Source organism: Oxyura jamaicensis, chromosome 4, assembly GCF_011077185.1.
Source record: "Oxyura jamaicensis isolate SHBP4307 breed ruddy duck chromosome 4, BPBGC_Ojam_1.0, whole genome shotgun sequence".
NCBI lineage: Eukaryota > Metazoa > Chordata > Aves > Anseriformes > Anatidae > Oxyura > Oxyura jamaicensis.
This window is the reverse complement of record NC_048896.1, coordinates 52,499,401-52,507,628: the sequence shown is the minus strand read 5'-3', so window position 1 is coordinate 52,507,628 and position 8,228 is coordinate 52,499,401. Positions and strand designations below refer to the sequence as shown.

At 38.2% G+C, this 8,228-nt stretch overlaps 1 long non-coding RNA gene across 1 annotated transcript; it reads left to right on the top strand.

Moving 5' to 3' along the window:
- Nucleotides 1-780: 780 nt before the first annotated feature.
- On the top strand, nt 781-6,459 carry LOC118166475. Its single transcript, XR_004750518.1, has 3 exons — nt 781-997; nt 2,392-2,453; nt 5,681-6,459. It is a non-coding gene; the product is annotated as an uncharacterized LOC118166475 (long non-coding RNA).
- The last annotated feature ends 1,769 nt before the right edge of the window (nt 6,460-8,228 follow it).

The following is an 8,228-nucleotide window of genomic DNA, read 5'->3' as shown; positions in this document are numbered from 1 at the left end:
GGGGGGGGGGGGGACGAGGGCGAGCGGGCGGCTCGGTCGGGCGCGCGCCCAGGTGCGCCCAGGTGAGCGGCGGGAGCGCGCGCGGCGGCCGTTAGGCGGGCGGTTGGCCTGAGGGGGGAGCCCGGCGCTGAGGGGGCCGGGCTGTGAGGGCGCCCTGAGGCGCTGTGAGGGCGCCCGCCGCTCCTCTCGCCCGTGAGCGGTGACAGCGGCCGAAACGCGACTGAAAATGGCAAGGGTGCGTGCCGCGTAGCGGGAGGGTCGCGTCTCGAAACACGAGGGGACCCAGCTCGGGATGCGGTCGCTGAACGTGCCGTGGCACGGCTGTGGTTACAAAAAGTAAATGTGTCAGCTCCGTATCCCGCTCATAACCTCCACGTAAAACAACAGGTCCCGCCTCCCGGGAGCCGCAGAGCACGGGAACCGGTGCCCTGTCAGCGCTGCCCTCTGAGGGGACAGCTACGGGCGTAGGTGTACCGTACCTCAGCAAGCAACTTCTAGTATGGCCTTTTAAATAAAGGGATTTCGCTGGCAGTTATCCGAGTATGTGGTAACAAGTTATTAAGAGGGTCTGCTCCTTCACACTGTTCCTTCAGGTGGTCCTGAGCTGCGCACGTCCAACGAGACTGCTGGTCTGAGCCGGGCTAGGCATCCCGCGAGGGACGGCGGGCTCCTGCCCCAGCTGTTCAGCGGGCAGGCAACGGCATTTCCAGATGACTGGATTACAGACAAAGCCAGTCGTCATTCCCATCGTAATTACATTCAATTACTTGTTAAAGCGTTGGAATTATGATTTCTTAATAATTGGCCGCAACGCAAAATAGAACATTCTATGATTCTTTAGTGACCTGAGAGTTAGCCGCCTATCTTTTCCCAGTGCTGATTTTTATATTTGTGGTTTTGCAGCAGAAAGAAGACTTACTTCTTGCAGTAATTCTGTTAGCTCACAGACTGTCCCTCTAATCTGTTTCAGGGTTTAATTCTGCTGTCCATTCCTCTAGTATTGGAGCATCTTTCGTATAAAACTGAACATAGAGTCTTAAGTGGACTTTGTGGAATAACTCTCAGCTCCTTTTTGAGTTAGTCCTGGGATGGTTGTCCTAAAGCTTTTGTATGCATTTCTTGCTTAAGTAGCTTAAAAGCTCTTTTTGTTTTCTTCTGATATTCACTGTGTTGTATACATCGTCATTCTTCTGCATAAAGAATAAAGTTTTGTAGGTGAACCTGGATTCACTTCATCTTACCTAGGAATAGGAATAAAATTAAAGCAAAATATTTCTAGTAGAGAAGGAAACAAATAAAATAAACTTGGCAGCACACTGAAATACAGTACATTTATTTCCTTTTTTATTATTCTTCTAAGGAAAAAATAATTCAACTGTGTTAGTATTTTTATACCTGTTATATTACCTTGTTATTTCACATGCATAGCAATACAAGTATGATAATGCACCTGTATACACTTATAATTAACTATGGTTGCCAAGAAGTTGCTTTATTAATCTTATTAAAACATTGCCAGTCCCAGTGCTTAGGTGGAATAAGGACATACACAGCCTACAGTGATTATAGAAAACAGTAATACTAACCTAAGCTAGTAGTCACTGATAATCTAATACTCATCATACTGGTTTTAAGCAACAACAGTCCCCATGTAAGGTGTTAGAACTAAGTCTTACTCTAAAATAATCTTGGAAATGCTTATTTCTAATTTTGTTTTGCTGATAAGCAAACACTGCTAGCCTATGTAAATTGCCAGATACTCATCTTTTAATTAGCATTGTGTCTCTCTGTTAACTACTGCTTTCATCTGAAAAATACCAGGGAGACATATATATATATATATATATGTATATATATATATTTAGCTCTTTTGATAAAAGTTTTGATTTTTTGTGTTTGTTCATTTGTAATATGGATATGAATATTTAGGAGAAAAATCTGTGTCTTTGTGTGATCTTAATGTGGTTCTTACAAAAAAATAATTGTAATTAGTTAATTATACTTAATAAATTATTTTGATTTTATGTGACACACTTGGTATAACGTGTGCTTCTCAAAGTCTGTTACCTTGCAACATCTTTAAGCAAGTTGCAGTTTGCACACTTCCAAGTCCTAGTGTGCTATAACCCAGTACCGGTGGTACAACATTTGGCTTTCAGTTGTGCTGACTGTAAGAATGTGTGGTATTCCTCCATGTGCCCAGCCACACTTTCTGATCGAGCCCATCTGTGTAAAGGTCGTATCTGGGCAAATATGGCAGAGACAGAATAGGAAGAAAAGCAAATGTCCAGCTGTTTTGGAAGTCCAAATGCTGATAAGCAAAACAATTTAATTTGTGAAGATTTCAAAGCCAGTTCAAAACATTTATTGATTCATTTTTATTAATTTTAGGACTGAGTCCTCATCTTCCTGAAGTGAATTCAAGAGCTCCAGTGACTACAATTCTTCTTAAGGTCTGTATGGAAATGTGTAATCTGAAAAATGTGAGTAACATCAGGAAAAAGCTGACAAGTTAACATTTTTTAAGTTCTTTTTAAAGCTGTCTATTTGGACAGCTGCCTGACTGCCTCAGTAAAATGTAGCTAAACTCACTTCTAATGCATAGACATGAGTTGAGCATTTTTAAGGCCATTGTAACATCCCTCTCAAATTTGATTTCTGTCTACTCAACACTGACTATGCAGATGCTGTGTTCAGATTGCAATTTATGATACTGTTTATAAACATGTTATTATTACCTCGTGCTTCCCAATATACATGTGTTTTTTTTCTCTTTTTCTAAATTCACCTGTTGCTGTAAGCTCTTTGAGAGAAAAATGTCCCTTTGTTATGTGTACATACAGTGGATTACACCGAGGCCTTGATAACCACTATGGCAACACTGTTGTGTAAATAATAATGCCCTTTGTCAGAAGAGCAATATATATACAACTGCTGTTTGTTTATAAATTTGATTTGGGTTTGGTTTTTTTGCTATTTTACTGTTGGCCACTAACAAAATCTTTATAGATGTATTTCTGTATTTCTCCTTGAAAATTTTTTGCTTTGTTGCATGATGACTCACCTCATGGTTGCTTGGATCCTTTCTTTTCTTCTACATTACTTTGAGCTTTAGTTGTACACGTTGTTTAAATGGTATTTTGAACTTTTACTAGCTCAACAAATTACAAACCGGGTGGCCACTTTTAAATAAGTATATGTATGCACCTACATGGGATATATTAATTTACAGGCTGGATATTTCATATCTCTTCCCCCAAAAAATGCAAATTTAATAGTAATTTCATGGGGAAATTTAAAAACTACTTATAACTCACTTGCCCCTGTCCCTGTTCTCATTGGCAATATTAAGTCATGCTGTCTCTATCCTGGCAATGGACAGCCTGACAACAAACTGTCTGCAAAGATATAAGCAGGAAGTGACTTGCTAAAATGTTAAATAGACAATAGCTTCTACATCTTCCAAACAGATATGGCTAAATATACATTTCTGGTAAAATTACACTAGTTACTCAATTGCATAGTTTCCTCTCTCCATATCCATTCTACCCACAACAAACCCTGGATACACCTTTGTGACATAAGTTACATTCCAGCCAGAATCACATTCACTAGTACCTTTTCTAGAATGCAGTAAGCATTGATTGAAGTCCTGAACTGAGAGGGAAATAACTATCAAATATTTATTTTCTTAGTGTGACTGCCAGCACCTTTCCTTAAGAAACTCTTTAAGCAAAGTTGAAATGTGCTTTGCATGCTAGTCCTTACAAAAAAAATAAATAAATCTGTTGTAGTTCTGGCTGGTACCAGAGATACTTATAAATACTATGTATTTTTTGCTTTCTAATTTGATTTGATTTTTATTCATATCACAGCATGACAGCATCAAAGGTTTCCAAAGGCAGGATCACTTCAGAGTTGTAGGCATAACTTGCAGGTAGACAGATAGATATAGAAATATGTATGTGTCTGTGTGATATAAAAAAGTTGTCATTTGTTTCATTCTATGGAGGGAAAATGAATAAATCTTCAAATTGGCAGAAAGTTCTGTGTTTTGAATTCTGACTCTAATGAAACTCCAAAGAGGCCAATGCTGTTTTGTCTGGGAAATAAAAATTGCTCCTTATTCTTGATATTACACCATTATTTGGGAAAGAATTGTTTGAATATATGTATCCCTGACTGTGTGTACACAAAAAAAAAGTACAAAGAAAATTGATCCACAATTCTTCTGGAAAACGGCTTTCTAAAGTGATGTGCAATGTTCCTAAAACATACTAAAGACTATGATTAATAAATATTAATTATTATTCTAACTGGATATGTTATCATTTAATGATATTTGAATTAGTCTGTGGCTTGATGTAGAAATGCCTTACTTTGTGTGTGTTGGTATTAAATTTCCAGTGGTTTGGTGGCAAAAAAAAAAAAAAAAAAAAAAGCTCTGGAATTTGTTGTTATAATGCTTGTTCAGTTCCCTTTCTATGTAATTTTATTACATGGTTATATTTATCCATATAATATATGTTAAGATGAAAATATTCCATAGCTGCTCTCCCGTTAGAAATTCCAAGTATTAACAAAGGAGCAATCTCCTTTTTTCTCCCTTTCTTTCCCGTCTGCCTTAGTTACATACATATATTATTAGGAAGAGATTATAATCTCTAACTTGAGTTGCAAATATCTGCAGTTTTTTCCTCAGAATCTGAAGTGTTTATAATCGTAATGCTGACACTTTCAGTCCATATTAAGCTACAGTGAGTTTGTGCACTTATACACGTGCTCTATATTCTTGACATTTTAATCTTAGAATTCCTTGATGCCTCCTTTTCTGGCTTCCCAGTCTTTCTATGGGTAGTGTAGTTTCTGAAATTATTGCCTTCCCTCTTATAAGTAGATAAATAAGTTATAATTTTTATTTGAGCATTTTAATTGGCTAAGTACACATTTTCACATGCTAATTTTACTTGCCGTTTTTAAATATCCCCTGCCTCCTGCCTTTATGTTTAAGCTCTTCATCAGGCCATCCATTACCAGGCAAAAGCAAAACTGAAATAATGTGTAAAATTTTTTGGAGAATCAATTCTATTTATCATCTTTCCTGTTATCTGTGTAGAACGCAACATTTGTTGTTAATCTTCTTCTGTTTTTTTTTTTTTGTTTTAAAGTCACTTTAGAAACAAAATAAATAAAAGAAAATGAATTGGTAAAATCTAGCTTAATAGATTTCAGATGTTTTTGTCCAAACTGCATACACCAATAACCAGCAAATCCAGTTTGCCAGTGAGGACAGCAAGTGTCATGTTGAACCCTGTCAGATCTTACTATATTTTTGTGCAGATAAATAAATACTGCTTGACTGGCCTTGATTGTAAAAGGCAGCGGGGTATGTGCATCAGTCAAGGCAGGTAAAGTTCAGCTGACTGCCAGTTTAGGGTTCCAAAGACAATTGTTTTGATTTGATTTTTTTCATCCAGATAAAACAATGATAATTCTTTAGGTGATCTGTTCTCCATTTGGGCCGGTTCAAGCTACCAGGGTAGTTGTCAAAAACCCTCCACCCAGGATTTAGAGAAATAGGCTACATTAGGTAAAACTCATTGAAAGTATATCTAAGAAATATTTAAAGAATAGCTCCAATAAAACTGGGAGTAAACCATGTCTTAATCCTTCTGCATAGGCTTCCCAAGTATGGTTACAAATTTAATGCCTGTTCTACCTTCCACATTCAAATCTGAAGTGTCAAGCTAAGGAAATTAAAAAATGATATAAAGTTTTCTCTAACCCTGACAACCTCAAAAGAAAATGACAAAGCATGGTTTAAAAATGAACCTAAACCACAGACTGGGAATGAACTCAGTAAGATTTTATGGAAAGTACCACTAAACTCTCTAAACTTAAGGAAAATATTCTTCCTGTAAAAAGTTTAAATCACCCCTTAAAGTACTATCACGTGTGCCGGTTTTGAAGCTCTATTCAAAGCTTCTGAACCCTCTGTTCAGCACTGATCAGACCACACCTGGGATGCCGCGTCCCACCCTGGGCTCTGCGGCCTGAGAGAGGCATGGACGTACTGGAGTGGGGCCTGCGATGTGCTGCAAGGATGATGGCGGGACTGGAGCACCTGACATACCAGGAGAGGCTGAGAGAGCTGGAACCATTTCACCCAGAGAAGAGAAGGCTCGTAGGGGATCTTTTCAGTGTGCAGAAATACTTAACATGGCAGCTAAGCATAAAGCATTAAACATAGCAGCTAAGAACTGGACCCGCTGCCAACTTTGCTGCACCTGTAGCAAGAGTAACTTTTGGCAGCTAGAGTATGCTGGAATAAAATACTCTGCCTTTAAACAAAAAGAAGGAGAAGAAAGAATGCTTCATTTTATAACTTTTTATGACAAAATGCTTCTTGATCTTAAGCATTAAGAGCTGCTTTAAAAATCCTTGGCTAGAAGTAAAAATCCAAATAAAAAGCTGCTTATAAATCCCGTTGACCTTAAATGAGAGGTCCTCTCTGTTTCTACAGAGACCATAATACTTCAAGAGTGCAATGTAATCCCAAAATAAAGATTAGCCTTGCCAAAAGCAGAAGGTTTTTTTTGGTTAGGTGTGAAGTTTTTTTGCAGTACGTGTTAAATATTTTGTTTTTATTTTAGTGCATTTTTATAATGTAGCATTTTACATTTTTAGTGTAATTTTTTAAATGGTGAATTTTATTCACTTTTGTTTGGAAGCTTTATTACTACATCTTCGCTTTTCTTGATGGGCAGATTGCTGCTATCATTATTTTTAAATAGCGCTGAATTAATGAATGAATTCTTCCTGTCTCATCTAATAGTATTAGAAAATAATTTTCCATTTTCTCAGGAAATTATGCTGATGCTGAGCTAAAGAAGCTGCTTTAGCTTATTTCTTCTTTCCTTTAGCTTGGAAAGGATCTTCAGAATGTCGCTGTAATTCCTTACAATATCCAAGCTGTGTCAGGAAATACCTCATCTCCATCAAAGGAAATGTGAACTTTTACCAGAGTAAATTCTAAAGAAACTTACAAAGCAACTCATTGTATACTATCTTAATGAGTACACCTTACTTTTCCCTTTGAGTCGTACACCCTCACTTTTTTTTTTCCACGCCCTACTCATTTGTGCTAAAAGATGTATTTGTTGTTGTGAAAGACCTCTTAAGAACCTGGTCTCTGGCAGTATTTTAGGAGAAGTTTATATTGTCTTCTGCCTTGGTGGAAGACCCTACATGTTATTAGTTTGAGCAAAACTAATACACCAATGTAAAACAGTAGCATACAGAGAGTACCTCAAGTTGTGTTTCTTTGCTAAGGCCCTACACACTGAAACTTGTGTTTATATGGCACATTTATCAGAACAGATAGCCGTACACTTGAACGGTGTGCCAAAGGGAGACAGCCTTGAGCCTGTGCTTGTTGAGCCTGTGCTTGCTGCCTTGCTGTGCTGGACCTCTTCTGCTGTTTCATGAGCCTGGGGGGCAGCTGCTCCCAGCCCAGCAGGAGCCGTAGGCACCCATTTAGTTGCACCTGGCTCACACTGCAGGGTCATCTCTCTTGTGCATTCAAACTCTCCAGCCAAACCCAGTCTTGCTGCTTAAAAGGCAAGAGTCAAACACGGAGCCCAAATAAAACTAAAGGCCTAGAAATAGCTCTGTATTACAGTTTTGAGGGGGATTATGAGAGGTTTTCTGCATAAAACTCCAATGTGATCTCAGAGGATGTTTTGAAATCCCCTACAAATCACTTCTCACAGGAGCTGGATTAAGACTTGTGAGGTGAATGCAGTTACAGGCCTGTGACACATCACAGAAGGGGATAAATCACAAAACTAAACTTGAAACATCATGATTATTATGGAAACAGCTCACTATTGGTATGTGGTGTGATGCTTCAGTCATTTGGCTCTATTGTAGAGTTACAACAACAAAGATAAGAGTTGTTCCTGGAATGAACACATAAGTTATATAATCTCCCTCTGGCTTTTAGTATTTCTGTGGATAGCAACACTCTGAAGTAAAAAACAAGAGAACAGACAAGCCTGAGGATTTCTGCTAAGTCATTGTTTCTCAGAGACACACAACTGGTGACTACAAAAAAGACAGAAAGACAGAAAGAGAAAGACAGAAAGACAGAAAGACAGACAGACAGACAGACAGACGTACAGAAAGAAAGAAAGAAAGAAAGAAAGAAAGAAAGAAAGAAAGAAAGA